The following is a 17126-nucleotide window of genomic DNA, read 5'->3' on the forward strand; positions in this document are numbered from 1 at the left end:
CATAACAACATAAAATTAACAGTCTGCCGGTATATACGATTCGCGCGAACAGCAACATGAAATAAAAAGCATGAAGTATGTCGATAAACTCCTTTAAATTTAGTGCGAACTGATATCTATAAATATGTTTCTAAAATTTTATATACAATAATGAATTTATAAATTGCAAGGAAAATGGAAGAAGGTTATAGATAACGGTGGTGAATACGGAATAAATTAATGTAATTTTGTTATTTAATAAGAGCAAAATAAATATCTGATAAAGAAACGGAAGTTACTTATAAGTAAGGAAAACATCATTTATATCAAGAAAATGGATCCAGTGATATTTCAGGTCATATTGAGATATTTTAATCTTGGTAACACTGGCAACATTAATTTTAAAAAACTTGGAGAAGATTTTCTTATAAATTTAATAGTAGCAACGGGGGGGATATGTATCAAATAAAATATTTGAATGCGAAATTAATCGATATAGCAATAAGGTATATTAACCTGAACAATGTTATTCAACTTCTTATACTCGCAGATAGATTTAACATTTCGGAATTAAAGCTAAGGAGTATGTTCTATATAAGAAATCATCCTGAGCAAATTTGGATGTCCTTACCATTTCAAGAACTAATAAAAGAGAATCCAAAATTGACAGGTGAACTCCTTTTATTTGTCATGAAAATTGGTTTTCCATAATACGATCAGTTTATCATTTATTACTCTTTAATATGTTTGATTTCGTATCTAATGTAATCGCATCGAAGTTTGCAATAAAAAACAACAAACTATTATTTATTTATTTATTCAATTATATTTTATTAACCCTAGAACTTAAGCTTCCTAAAGGCCATTAATTACAGTTCAATAGAATGTATAAATGAAACAAAACAGAAAATAAAATTATGTAATTATTATTAAACTTATTATTGTAATTAAAATGCACTAAAAGTAGATAAAAGTATACTAGTTGTATAATAGTAGTATAGTATTATTGGCTTAAAACATCAAAAATATTGTTAAAAAAAAAACAAAACTTTTAAATTAAAAGTAAATCATTAATCACAAAACACGCTGAATGTCTGTATTTGCCAACATTCCTTCAACACGGAGTCCTCCGGCGATTGAATTAAGCTAATTATGAGGAGAGTGAAAAGGTGAATTAAAATAAAATAAAACACTTGGTTGAGCCAATAAGTGCAATGCTTTATTGGCTCGTCAGGGAAAAAGCCTTGCGGCAAAAAACCCTGGTTGTTATCAAATACAATGGACGACGATGGATCACGGACCATGTCCGTGATCTGCTTCTCGTCACGATTAACCCTGATGGGTAATCACGTTGAAAGAAATAGAAATTATATCTCTCACCGTTTATTGTCGCCTCTCCGTCTCGGTATCGTGATTATATAAATATCACCTTAATTATCGCCTCTGCGATCCACCACCGTCGATATAATATTTGTAAAACGTATTCGTCTTAACAGGTAAATTCTTTGCCTCTCTAATAATCCTCTCGCTTGTTGTCTCCGAGTATCTTGTTTCCAAGTGTCCTCGTAGGCGTCCAGCGTTAGAATAGACCGATTGTCTTTGGTAATGGGTCTTGCAGGGTTCACTCACTCGACGGTCGAGTGGTGGGGGTTATGGACACTAGTTACTAGTAACTCTCTATCGATTAGTGCGCGCACAATAAATCTCGTTTTTTAGTTACAATCGATTTTTGGTTATGATCGATTCCGATCGTGCAGATATCATTTAAAAATTCATCAGTATCGATATTTATTTAAATTATGTATTTTTACTATTGTCTGTATTGAGGTCTCCGGTTAACGGTTGAAACGAGTTAAAAGAGCATTCACAAGTTTCTTCATTGATCTAAAATTACTTGGTAAATATTCCCATATAATTAATATAATATTTCCATTTATTAGTGTTAGATCATTATCGGCGCCACGGTTAGTACAGAGGTGTGTGTGGATTATTGTCTGATCCACGAGTCATAGGTTTGCATAGAAATATAGAAAACGAATCACAAAAAATAAAATCTTACAATAAGAATAAATATAACTTGTCTAAAAATATATCACATCTTAGAATTTAACCAATCTCTTTGGTTACACACTTACATCGATTTAATTACTAAATTTCGTACTAAATTCGATTATGATTCTCAATAAAATTTATTTAAATTAATGAATAACGCAGTGTTTCATCAAATAATGGAAAATATTCGTAATCGCAGAGATTTCAAATTGCTAATCCAATCAGTAGATAAGTATGTAATTTTTTCCGAAAATTTTATTGCGGTCGAAATAGATAAAATTATAATGAGATTTTTCAAACCCTCTTACATAAGAATGTACATATTAGACATACCTTAATTACGTTTATACGAGTTTCATTACGATTACATGATCTCTCGCTTATCGGGAAATTGTAAAATTATGTAAACCCATATGGATAGCTTAATCTACGAATTAAAATGCGTGGATGCTTATGAAAAAATCAATACGAGATTCCGCGCGCGAATTACAAAAAAATAGGTTCGATGAAAGAAGAAAATAGTATAATTTCGACTGAATGTGTTTAATTAAGGGCTAAAATGTACGCTATTCGCTTAGATGACGTAATTATTAAAAAAATAAAGGTATAAATAGAAACGTTCTTGTGAAAAATATAGAGTTCAAAGACATACAAGTAAAGTTCACTTTAAACAAAAAAGAAGAAAAAAATGCTCTTAAAAATAAAATCACTTCCGATAATAAAACGAAACTTATAAATTATAAGCCACACAAAATGGTTCTTAATGTGTACTATGATAAAAGATACGTTATAACAGATTTGATAAACACGCTGTCATTGAAACTTTACTCCATCAAAACGAAACGAAATTAAAAAACACATAATTTATTAACTCGTTATGATCAAATAAATACCATTTTTCAACTTATGAACGTTTTACAAACGACGCATTCCTTTATATTCGGCGAATAACTATGGCCAATGACTGCATGCAAACATTGCGAAAATAATATACTGGTTTCCTCGTTAAAACATATAGTGACTCACGAAAGTCCTTGAACATTTGCCATGATATACTTTATTAATTATAATAAGTATATTATACAAAACTTACCGACATATTATTAATATTGGATGGACTTACGACTCTTTAGATTATATAGTTATAGTTCTATTTGAACGGATAACTTTGAAGTCTTTAATATTTAGTATGACCACCTTTGGCACGAATAACATCTTGTAAACGATTATGCATACTCTTTATTAACTTTTCTGTAACACTTAGTGATGCGAAACTCCATACGTCGAGTATTATAACTATCATCATGTAATTATAGGGGGCGGGGGATATCCCACGTCTTCGTGATTTGTGAAAATGCCTTCGTTGAACAGGGGCTCTTCGAAGGGGGGGGGGGAGAAGGATATCACAGGGCCAAGGGAAGAGGCGATGAGATCGTGAAAGGGTTTGGGTGAGGCGTGGTGGGAAGAAATGGGGTAGTACGCGAGGGTGACTAGAAAGGGAATGCAGGGGTCAAGGGAGAGAGGATGACGTTATTTCTTGTTCCGTTTTAATATTGGATTTCATCAGTACATAAGCTTGATTATATATTTAACGCACCATATACCTCTTGATAGTTGCATACAACGTTTCAACAATCTACAAACCACGCGAAAGTATTTTCGAAAGAAATAATTTTAAGAAACCACAGTGCTCGCGCGATTTGTGAAAGTTTTATCTAATTATTTTTATTGAACACTGTTATTAGTGAAGAAAAAAAAATACAATGCTTGTGCAGGTAGTACAACCGTTTAAAGAGTGTCTTGTACCTAATTATTCTGATGTCAGTTTTTCTTCTTGCTAATATAGACATATAATAAAAGTTATAGTGAATAATAAATTAAAGTATAATAATTTTATTCAAATTAAACAGATACAATGTTACACATCTATTAGCTTACCAACTATTAGCTGTCGCTGATTCAAACAAAACTAAACTGATCTAACTAACAACAGATCGTTTCTTTTTTATTTTTTCTTCCGTTCTTTTCGAAACCTTCCGACCATTCCTGACTATAAAACGTATAGATTATTAATTTATTTTCAATAAGAAATATTTGAGATATTTGGGTGCAACATCGCGTAACTAGACAAACAAATGCATTTCCGAGAAACGATCTCTTTCATCCTACATTAATAGATTTTTTATTTTTACATTTGAACAGTTGTAAGGAGTCCATTAGGATCATACATTGCGCAAGTAGTTATATCAAATAACAACTCATTTTTAAGAAAACAAGACTAAAAGTTTCATATTTTTTAATATACATGTATTTGTTACACGATGAAATCAAATTGCCAATAGCAAAAATGGTGATAATCTGAACTTTTAACCGCAAGACTAACACTAGAACAAAACTACACAAAGGGGGGCTGTATCTACACACAATCCATCTTACTCGCGAGCATTTCCAAACTCGACTGACTCCGTGTCTTACGCGTGGCAAGACCCTAGGCACCACCCCCACCCTCGCTGTAAGATTCGTAAAGATCGTAGATTCTTAGCGTATATTCGAAATACGCGCCTCGATCAAGAGAGTAAGCGAAGTGTAAAAGAACTCTTTACATTTCCATAGACGAGCGAGTGGTGAGATTCATTATTGTATCTATATACAAACGAAGCGAGCGAGAGATGAGCCGCGTGTCCAAACTTTGGTGGACGCCATTCCTTATTGTATCGAATCCATCAACCAGGATTTTTGGGCCGCAAAGTTTTTTCCTGACAAGCCAATAAAGTATTACACTTTCTATAGGCTCAAACAAGTATTTTATTTTAATTTAATCCTTTTTCTTCCTCATCGTTAGCTTATCACAATCGCCACAGAACTCCATGTCGGAGAAATCTTCACACAATACACATACTATATGCAATCTACTCTGCAGACTTACCTACCTCAGAGGAAGTAACTACGGCAATATTTGCGGACTATAAAGCTTTGTTATCATCGGACTGCGATCCCTTCAACGCGACTGATATGCTCCAATGTCATATGCAAATAATAGAAAGTTGATGTCACAGAAATGGCGTGTAAATATAAATAAAAGTAAATCGGCGCATATAACCATCACGCTGCGTAAGCTCACATATTCTCCTGTGACCATAAATGGAGCAGCTATATCAACCAATAATACGGTCAAATACCTAATGTACGTATGTTTATTCAAGATATCGGTTGCAGACCGATACAGGTTCCGTTGAACGGCCTTGTCCACGAATGGCAAACCTATGACCCGCGAGTCAGATGCTGACCCTGATAATGAACCGACACTAAAAATTTATAATATTCTATTAAATGTATGGGAATGTTTATCAAATAATTTTAAATCAATTAAGAAATTTGCTCTTTTAACGATATTTGGATCAACGTATTTCTGTGAAAAATTATTCTTGTAAATGAATTTTGTAAAATCGACGAAAAGAAATAAGCTTGGGAATGTGAAAAACTAATGAATGCGCAATACAGTGGTCCCCTCTGATATATCAAGCTCGGGGCTCTGGTTCCGAGAAAAATATTTCACAGAGTAAGAGGGACCCCTTTCCTTTCGAAAGAGATGAGGCTATAAAAGAAGAAGGAATACAGAAAGAAAGAAGGGATACATATGTTGGCGTAGGCGCATGCTAAAAGATACTATTTTGCGTCAAGAGTGGGAAAAATTAATAGAGAAGTAGAGTAAATTTAGGGAAAGTAATATCTTACAGACGGATATCTTAGAGGAAGACCACTGTATAAGCCTGATATTAAAAAACTATCCGAACATAAACAACAGAAGGTTTCTCAATAAGATTACTACAATTTTATTCCTAACTTATGGCTTTCTTTTGATTCTCAGTTCCCAAAGTTGATTCGCCTTCTCCCTCATACTTCCAAGGTCACCTCGCTTATTAAATACTGACCCACGAATTAGCGCTGCAATCGACGATAAGCCGAAATTGACCCACGCATCCAAAAAAGTTCGTCATAACTGGTCTAGCCTATAACTCTATCATTAAGGCTGCTCGTTCTTTTTTCTTTAATTAAATATCACGGACAAGAGTGTGTATGTGCTTGCCTGAAAATTTTAGAAAAGTTCATTTTAAGTCGCGAAAATATAACAACGTATTTTACCAGTCCTCAAGCTTTAAGTTCTTTTATACACTCCCGCTTAAACCTAGAAGTTTTTTTCTTCAGGCATTGTTTTCACTTTTATAATTTACATTTTAAATTTTGTTTTTAGAACATTATAGATTCTGAGGGGTACAATTCACGTTGTGTTGTCCCTTCACTGGTGGTGCGAACCACGCTACTCCGGAACATTTTGTATTTATGTTTCCCAAGGATAGTTTAGGAATGGATGTGACTTTAGATCTCCGTTATCGTGTAAGTGCTCAATGATGGATAGAACGTATTTTCTGAGATGTACACAGTGAAATGCATATGCTGTTACATATGTACGGAATATGTAATAAAATTAACGCATATGCATTATACGGAAATTATGCAAAATAACAAACACATTTTCGATAAATATAAATGATGTAATAAACTTCTGTCCAAATTTAAAATCTTTATTTTCTTCCATCTAAAATAAATATTTGCGTTAACGTCCGCAATCTAGTAATAAAAAACTAATAGAAAACGTTTAAGATCAAGCCTATAAATTTTTAGAACTAAACAATAAAATTATAAAAAACAATATTTCAATGTAAACATTTATAAGACAGCAAATATACATAGAATTAGAACGTTTATTATTAAATTAATGAATAAATACATAAATGGTGAGAGTTTGACGTTAGGAGCAATAAAATAGAAAGGAAATAGGTAATAAAAAAACTAACCGTTTATTCAACTACAAAAGATAAAAGTAAACACAAGTCATAACACATAGCATATCAACGGAATAATTTACATACAGGGGCACATGTTCTACCGCAGAAAAAAACGACTACTACTTTCTTCTAGTCTGCTACTAACTTTCATTCCCTCACGCATATTCGTATGAAAATTCATACACACGCATGAGAACATCCTACTGATGCGTATAATTGTCCAACTTTCAACAATAACAAACATCATTAAACTATTAAATGTTTTTCAGTATAATCAGTGCATCTTTTTTCGTAGATGACAAATATTTTGCGAATACTTTGAAATCTGAAAATCACCAAATTCAAAATGTGTACGCAATGTCCTTAACATAAGTTTCGGTCATTCAATAAAATCAATTCAAAGAGGCTCTGAGCTTATTAAGTGTTCAGAGATACGCCGAGTCCTTGAGACAGTCTTCTCAGAAAAAGCTATAACTCCATTCCAGGCATAATTTGGAGTATTGTGAAATCTCTTTCTATTCTGGAAAACATACTTGCGTAATGAAGCCGGAACTAAAATTCGAAATTGTCCCAAAAGATTTTAAAAGAAACACTGGATGGTTCATAATTTGCTGAGAATGTTTTTGAAAGTGGTAGAATTCTATCACAGGATTTTGGAATTACGTCATCCATCTCAGGTCTTCCTGGGTAATGGACGAAAACAATGTTACACCGATTGTAATTGATATTAAATCATGCAATAATACGAGTTGCCATCTGGCTGAGCTTTTATTATTGTAATGTGTAAGCGTAAACGTTTATGGTAAATACAGGTAATCCCCGAAAAACACGGTACTTTAAGAATACGAATATCTTTTCCCGAATTACACGGTTTCAAACCACTCCATTTTCGAGTAATTCTTTTAAAAAAGAATAAAATACATATATTATTTGATGTAAAAAATTATTTCCATATATGTCATTTGTTTGATAAAGTAGAGACTTATGATCAAAGGCAAAATTCTTCAGAATTATAAGGGAATTATAACTTTCATCGCGAAATTTGAAAAATCACTTCTTCGACTTCTCAATTTTATTCAATTTTAATTTACCATGTTGACACATTTACACGCCGGCGCGTACCTCCGGTGGTACGCATTTGTTTGTGCTATTAAACGATGCAAATAAACGATGAAATATTTAGATCCTTAAGTAAGTAGAAATAATTTCCATATAGTTGAAAATCAAAATAATGAAAATTTAACGTATATTCATTGAAAACAATCTTTTTTTTATTAAATTTCATTTTACGCTCTGGATTCCCTGCCGTCCGATGGAGAGAAAAACTTTAATTATAGCCGTCCTATGGGAAAGAAACAAGAAATATGCCGCCGGCGTGAACGTGTTAAATAAATACACATTACGTACACATTACTTACAAATGTATATGTAAGTATGTTATTTAAAAATTTTTGTCAACAATAAAGCGTTTATTGTTATTTAAGTCTTGCATAGGGATTAGATAATAAATATTTTATATAGTATCTTAGATGGATACGACACTTTTATTTTGATATTAAGAATTTAAGATAAAACGTTTTTTCAAAACTAATTAAAAGATTAATTTTAATTAAGTAATACAAGATTTCTTAGAAGATTTTACCAATATGAATTCAAACAATATAAAAATTTTTAGTTTTTTATATTTAACAGAGGAAAATTTTAAACGTAACGCTGTTTTTATTTTTACACTTGAAACGGAATCCCGTTTTTCGTAGTCTCGAACAACACGGTTTCAAAGAACACGGAACAAAATAATCGTGTTCTTCGGGGGTTACTAGGGTTTATTTATTCGTTTTAACTACTTGATCAATGAACTATACGGAAAGAAGGATATCGATTGAAAATCGATAATTTTCCGACAGAAATTTGTCACAATTAGATCTACTATTTTTATATCCACATCAGCCAGCGAATATAATGTAGAATGTATTTACGAATGAAATGTGTATATGGTATACATATATACGGAATATAGTACATACAGAAGGAAAATGAAATTTCAAAATTATTTGTAATGCCAATTCGTAAATGTTTGTCACATAAAAATTTAATTTTTTATCACATTCGAATTATTATAAAGAATTACGTTCCATCCCGAATGGTGGAAAGAAAGAGGAGAAGGTTAGTAGAGTGAGGATGAACAATTCAAAACATTTTTTAACTGTTGCGTGAGCATACAGTGAAATATATACATGAAGTATACACGGAAAACTTCAATTAATTCATAATGCACGTAAATACATCGACACGTACACTTATGTTCGATCGGCTAAAATCATCACAAATATTTTATATAATCCAGTATATAATATCATTTCAACGAAATACTATTAAAGACGGCCCATATTCGATGAATATCATCAAGCAACATTATATATTATAAACAAAAATTATAATTTAATTTCATACATATGTAATATAATTTGTATTATTATATATTAGTAAACACATTACATATATATTATACCTATGTTATATTATAACATAATATTCTTATACTATCTCTCCTTTTTTTAGACTGGAAGATATTAAATCTATTTTATTTCTATAATTTATTAAGATTATAATATAATATATCTATTATAGTAAATAATAAATAATCACGCATAATCACAGATATTATTCAATAATATTGAACATGTGTGTGTGCTATTTGAATTAGAATTAAAAGAAAATTAATCATTCGTACGTAAGGAAGAAATCGAAATAATCTCGTCTTTAAAATTTTAACGTATTTACGGTTGTAAATTGAAAGAAAAAACAAAGAACATTTCAATGAAATACGTGCGTGCAAATAAGCACACATCCATTCAAACAAAACTTGTAAGAAATCTTTATTCTGCTGATTACATTCTACTTATTGTTAATAGGATTAGGACAAAAGCTCTTAAAATTTTGAAATATTTTCGTTTACATTCGCGTTTGTTCGTTACTTGAATTTCTCCCGATGCTATCACCTCTGCCGTTGAATTTTTCCTTCGTTAACAATCGCTTTTTTCTACATTTACACCTCTACATGCTGCTACTGCTGTTTTTCGACGTACATACTTCATGTTTTGGACAAGCTATGTTTCGTATAAACTTTAACCGAGGAAATATTAGGGATACGTAGATAGATATAAGAGAAGAGGAGAGATTGTGTTTATTCGGAACAACGCTCGTTGGAATATTGAAGGTTGGTAGTAAATCAAAACTTGGTCTTTTCTATTCACAATCAGTATAATGTTTTTTATATACTGTATAAATTTGAAATGGTTTTTTGAAAAGACACACTGTACATTCTTTGTAGAATTAAAAAATACGATATAAATGTTTAATAAAAACAGAGTATGTTTTATTATTGTAAGATATCTTATTTTTATAGATGAGTAATACATTAGATTCGATACAACCATCAAATGAAAGTTATACGCGTGAAGCAATGTCATATTTATTTGGCAGAGATCCTAGTATTTTAGCATACGGACAGAGACCTTGTCCATCTAAAGATGTAAAGAAAAATTTACTTTCTGTATATGAATCAGAAGAATTTGATCCGGCAGAAATCAAAAGCTCGCTTTTTGATTCTCAGTCTTTAAAAACGATTAAAGTCTATTTACGTTTAAAGCCATTTCCAAGAAAAATCAAAATACTGCCAGAACAAGAAGAAGTTTATAAAATAACAAATTCCACTACTTTGGTAACTAAGTTTCCATATTTAGAAAATAACAGTTGTTTTGCAAGAGCTAAAAGTAACGATGTAGCATGTAGAACATATACGTTCACTCAAACATTTGGACCAGAAATAACGCAAGTGGAATTATTTGATCGAGTGATTAAGCAACAAATGGTAGATTTCTTAGCAGGACAAAGTTGTAATATAATGACTTATGGTAAGCGCTATATACTCAAAATTCTTATTAACATTTATTTATATATTTTATGCGAACAAATCATATTTCTACAGGTACAACAAATTCTGGAAAGTCACATACATTGCATGGAACAATCACATCGCCTGGCATCATACCACGTGCTTTAGGATTCTTATTTTCTATTATCACTCCAAAATCTATACCTTCATATAAACCTATACATCATTGCGATGCAAAATTTCTTAATTCTCTTGAGCTTGCTCAAGAGTTACAAGTTAAAACTAAATTGTTAAGTTTTAGTTCGCTGGATAAAAATCAGTATAATAATACTTATAAGGAAATGCAAAATATATTACAAGAAGAATCACAATCAAAACCTAGCAAATACAGCAATGCTCATTATTCAGTGTGGGTATCTTTTGTTGAAATATATAACGAAACTATTTATGATCTTTTGACTATTTTCTGTCCAAAAAAGAAATTACCACTAAAACTAGCAACTGATAATCATGGAAGAACTTTTATCAAAGACTTGAATGTTGTTTATGTTAACTCTGGTGCGGAGGCATATCAAGTTTTAATGGCTGGTCAATATAATTTAAAAGTAGCCGCAACAGCTTTAAATGCAAGAAGTTCGAGATCTCATTGCATATTTACTATTAAGCTATTGAAGTATTATTCTGAAAATCTAACAGATTCGGTGGATACAAGCATGTATGTATTTTAATATTTTTACTTCATTTAAACTTAATAAGATACAACAACAACATTTTTTTTTTCAACAGATTTTCTTTTTGTGATTTAGCTGGTTCTGAACGCTTAAAGAAAACATTAAATATTGGTGACAGATTAAAAGAAGCGCAAAATATCAATACGAGTCTGATGGTCTTAGGGAAATGTTTGAAATCAATTTACAACGCTCAATTATCAAAATTCAAATCTGAACCTGTCATTGGACCTTTCAGGGAATCAAAATTAACAAGATTATTTCAAAGAGCATTATCAGGAAGCGAACATATTGCTTTAATTGTTAATATTAATCCTTTGCCAAATCTTTACGTAGAAACACAAAATGTATTAAATTTTGCAGCAATTGCAAAGAAAATAATCATAGAACCTAAAATAAAAAAAACGAGAAGGCACATTGTTCAAGATTTTCTAAAATGGTTCAGAAAAGTATACAAAGTGTAACAAATTGGGACGCTATGGTTTTAGAAAATACAGGTGATAAGATAATATGCATTATCAATTATAAATAACTTTTTTTTTAGAGATAAGTATCATTGGATTTTTAATAGATTGGTTAAAATACAAATGTAGATACAAAGATAGAAATGGATGAAATAAAGTTAATCTCTTCTGAAGAATATGAAGATTTGTTACTAGTAAATAAACAATTAAGAAAGGAGATAACGAATCTAAAAAATATGGCTTTAACTCGTGACTTTGAAATTCGACAAGAAATGGTAGACATATATACTACCGCCATAAAGAAGCTTGAAAATAATTTGAAGTATGTATTTATATGTATATAGTACTACATTTTTTCATATCACTGTTATGTAAATTACCATCGTACTCATATCTAGATCTCGTATAAGAGATGTTGAAGAACAGCAAGAAGATACTTTGCAATGGTCAATTAAACAAGTTGAAGAATTCTATAAACAAAAAATTAAGTTAAATAGTCGAAAGAGGATACGATCTTGTTTATCTGACGAGGATAATGATGAAAATGAAGATGAAGATAATAACAGTAAAAATTCAAAAGATATTAAAGAGTTGAAATGTGAAATTTCTCATTTAACTACCAAATTAGTGTATATGGAAAATACTAATAATGCATTAAAAAAAATAATAAAATTTTGAGCGTAGAAAAACATAAAACTGAATTTGAATTGAGCTTATTAAAGGAAGAATTAAAACAAACAAAATGTTTATTGGATGCTATTCAGAAAGATCTGTGTCACGAAGAAAAAACAAAATATTATATAGAAGAGATAAAGTCACAATTATCTTTTAAGAAAGATCACGTAAAGGTAATTAATTATTTAACATTTTGTAATTAAAATAAACAATACATTAGATATTTATAATATCCTATTATAAATAATATTTTAGAAACTTAAAACTTTATTGAACGAAGCAAAAGAAGAATATATTACTATCACAAATGATGTTCGAGAAAAGAACATTCAAATTAAAGAACACGAAGAAACAATGGTAGAATATGAAGACAAAATAAACGAGATGCAAGAACAACTCGATCGAGCTCAATGCAGTCTTTCAGAGCAAACTAAAACAATTGAAAAATTAGAAGAGAATAATCAAAGGATGGCGAATAAAATAACTGAATTAGACAATATGTTGAAGCTAAAAAATAAAAACTATGAAGATATTTCTTGCAGGCAAGAAGTATGTCGCCTATAGATATTAATTATGTAAAAGAACTTTTTTTTTCCTTTTAAATATGTCTATTATTATTTTATTACTTTCTCTATTTTTTTCCTTTTATTCTTTTCCGTTTACGAATTAATTCGGGTATTTTCGTATTATTGTCAAACCCATGCGATTGACCAGAGATACAATGAAACTCACTAGAATAGTTAGAAGTCACTAGAAGTGTCTCACTAGAATAAAATAATTAAAGAAAAATATTTCTACTTTTAAATGCATCAATGCGTTGCTTCAAATTACAAATGCGACTTGAAAATTTATTCGCATTATGCTGATTGTTGGTAACATCTAACTGTACATCCTAGGCAATAAGCAATATCGAAGGACCAAACTGTACGTTAACTGTTGCATTGATTGGCGTGTAGAACATTAATTCTACATAATGACGTACTGAATTAGTAGATATAGTCTCTTCAATTGTCTCAAAAATTTCCATTATATACATCGTGGAATTATCTGAAATATAATTTTTAATATAGATACTATATCTACATGCTTTAAAATAATTTTGCTGTACTCAATGTTAGAATATTGACTGGTCGTTTTATACCTCACTGATATTGTCCGTCAGTTATTCCTATTGTGTTTCTGCACTGAACACCTTCATGCTGTATTTTTTGTTTATCCTCTTTTCTGCTGTAAATAAATCAAACTTATGAAAACGAATACTTATATGCACGATGGAAATGCAAAGCAGTCATTAGAGTAGCAAATAGTTGAACAATATCACTAATTACGTTACAGCAAATCGATATTTTATTGGAAGCGATCCTTTCTATTTGTTTTTGCCGATTTGTGCCCACAAGGATAGAAAAACCATCACTTCGAAAAATGTTGACTATAGGGACTAATGTTTTAGCAGATGAAAAATTTGTATTACACCATACCTTTCGGAGAGTTTCATCTTGTGGGAACCTACAAGAAAAAGTAGCTACAGACTTATAAAAATTAACTAATATTATAAATATAATAATTTCTTTCTTTCTTTAACTTTGATTTCAACCATTGATATAATATGTACAAAAAATCTTTATCTACGCAAAGAAATAGACATAATTTAAGGTTATGTACTTACTTGTAAAAAGAAATGTTATTATTTTCGTTAGCTTGTAATTTAAAACAGCTAGCGCATCAAGTTTTCATTATTCACACACGTGCTTGCGAATATTATTAACAGACAAAGATTTTACATTTTATTTTTATTGAAACTATAGGACCGAAGATAAGCCAGAGAGTAAAGACTATCCTTGACCATGACTTTATCGGACTTTAACCTCTATGACATAATTTCTCTTACGTCAACGTAAATATCACTCTTTCGTGGGAAAGAAGGAGAATATCCTGACTATTCTTTCATCTCTCTTTTGTTGCGCGCGCAGCTGTCGACGTGTTTCTCTCATGGTTAGAAATGTTATTGTAGGAAGTTATCAACAGGTTGTGGTTTCTCTGCGCAATTAGTCTACGCAGAGAGAGATTGATCATTGACAATCATTTCTCTGTCTCTCTCTCTCTTACTATTAGTCTGTTTCATCATCTTTTAAATGATTGGCTTGGTATGAGTGAGAGAAGATTGGCTGGAAACTTAATATTATACGATTCCCTTGACGAGTACGAGTGTGTTTAGAATGTCAGAGAACACCGCTTGAAGTAATCATGAATATTGACTAAAGAATATTCTCGATCTGGAAGTAAGGGAAAGTTTAGAACATTTATGATCGCAAATAGTCGACAATTTTCGACAAATGATGATAGAGGTTATAATGAATATATAGGTAACCAATAGGACCAGCATTAGTAGTAGAAATCTCTTTATTTGAATTCAGAAGAATAAATATCCGAATAAGGTATTCTTCATTATATTATAATAAATCATCTTAACTTACTGAGCGAAGCATTTTCTAAAGCGAAAACAAAATGATTAAAATTATTTTCTATTTTTTATTTTACTTATTTAAAAAAAAATAAGATTGTAAGACGACGAAATTAATTTGAAATCAATAAACATATACGAAAATAATTGAAACCTTTTTTTCCATTGAAAAATTTTAATAAAACAGAAAACTCAGCGTACGCATATGTATGTCCCAGTGTTTTTAAGAAGAATAATTTACCATATCAATATAACTCCATTTTTTTTCTTAAGTATTCTTGAGAAGTAACGCGAGCCTTAAGGCTTTAAACTAATATAAAGTTCTAGGAATTTTTAAAGGAATAATGAATAATTCTTTTTACAAAAGAAAGAAAATATATACTTTTATAAATAATTTATTTAAGAGCAAAAATCAATATAATACATTTTTTTTAAGTATAATAACAATTTTAAAATAATTGTCTTAAATTACATATTTTTTTAATTAAGGAAAATTTTCGTATGCATCCTTTTTGTAAAATAATTTTTTTTGTAACAAAAAAAGGAAATTATGTCACGATCAATGTATAAGAAACTATGATAATAATTGGCTGTTTTAGGGAATATAAGTATTTCTAAAAACTATGTTTATTTGAAGAGAAAGATATCTTATAGATCATAATATTATTATATAAGTTTCAATGAAAAGAATAATTTTTAAACACTTTAAAAATATCGTCCGAACTTTTAAACATCGTGTATATTAAAAGATTGTCTCTTAATTTCGATATAAGAGAGTTTCAAATAACCACGCATTAAATAAAAACGCATTTTCAGTTTTTTAACTTGACGAAACATAAGAAATAGCTCCGTTCAAGTCAGCTTTATTATTATGCTTTGAATATCGATCCGAATCCATTTGCAACATATTTTTATAAATAGCTAGTAATAATTTCTGTCGACAAAAAAAATCAATATTTTCTTTCTTGCAAGGAGGTATCAACACTTGGAAAATACAGTTTGAGAATGTAACTTGATATATCAGTAGTATATCATCAGAGTATTCCTCCCGTTAACATAAATCCGGCCAATGGCTAGCCAATTCCGAGAAAAAGCCTTTAACGTTTTGTTGGTCTGTTTATATTTTTATAAGTTCCGTCATCTTCCAAGTAGCCCAGTGACTTAAACGATAACGTTTACAAATGTAAAAAGTCTAATCTGCCAAATTTATTTAACAAGATTTATGAATTTTACTGTATCTGGAAACTAAAAATAAACCAAGGCAAATATGTGAGACCATACTACTTACACCATTAATATCTACTTGTTACCAAAATGTAAAGCAAAATTGGAAAACGTTGCTTTGAAAGAAAAGAAAGATGACTCCGGAATCAATATCACACATAAAAAAGTTGTAAAATATCTAGGCATTTATTTCGATAATAAACTTAACTTTCGATATCACATATTGTCTTGAAAATGTGTATCAATCTTTTTAAATACAATTACCTTAACAAACTTATAAAAATACTATGCAATCAAGCATTTATTAGCCCAATTAAAAATTATAGCTATTGATCAACAAACGTCACATAGAGTATATTAGACTACTTCAAAGAAAATGTTTAAGATCAAGCCTATAAATTTTTAGAACTAAACAATAAAATTATAAAAAACAATATTGCAATGTAAACATTTATAAGACAGCAAATATACATAGAATTAGAACGTTTATTATTAAATTAATGAATAAATACATAAATGGTGAGAGTTTGACGTTAGGAGCAATAAAATAGAAAGGAAATAGGTAATAAAAAAACTAACCGTTTATTCAACTACAAAAGATAAAAGTAAACACAAGTCATAACACAAAACATATCAACGGAATAATCTACATACAGGGGCACATGTTCTACCGCAGAAAAAAACGACTACTAATTTCTTCTAGTCTTCTACTAATCTTCATCCCCTCCCGCATATTCGTATAAACATTCATACACACACACATGGGTACATCCCAGTGATGCGTATAATTGTCCAACTTTC

General features: G+C 30.3%; 1 long non-coding RNA gene and 1 pseudogene across 4 annotated transcripts; one reads left to right on the top strand and one right to left on the bottom strand.

Moving 5' to 3' along the window:
• The first annotated feature begins 10284 nt into the window (after window positions 1-10284).
• Window positions 10285-13429, top strand: LOC122521655 (annotated as a pseudogene).
• Window positions 13430-13461: 32 nt separating this feature from the next.
• On the bottom strand, window positions 13462-14520 carry LOC122521656. 4 transcript variants are annotated; one of them, XR_006304814.1, is made up of 4 exons: window positions 14307-14520; window positions 13974-14146; window positions 13782-13864; window positions 13462-13687 (listed from the first exon to the last, which is right to left on the bottom strand). It is a non-coding gene; the product is annotated as an uncharacterized LOC122521656 (long non-coding RNA). The 4 variants fall into 4 exon arrangements; XR_006304815.1 differs by having other exon boundaries at window positions 13969-14146; XR_006304813.1 differs by having other exon boundaries at window positions 13782-13867; window positions 14307-14519.
• Window positions 14521-17126: the final 2606 nt, after the last annotated feature.

The sequence above is a fragment of the Polistes fuscatus genome, unplaced genomic scaffold, assembly GCF_010416935.1.
Source record: "Polistes fuscatus isolate 324 unplaced genomic scaffold, CU_Pfus_HIC Scaffold45, whole genome shotgun sequence".
NCBI lineage: Eukaryota > Metazoa > Arthropoda > Insecta > Hymenoptera > Vespidae > Polistes > Polistes fuscatus.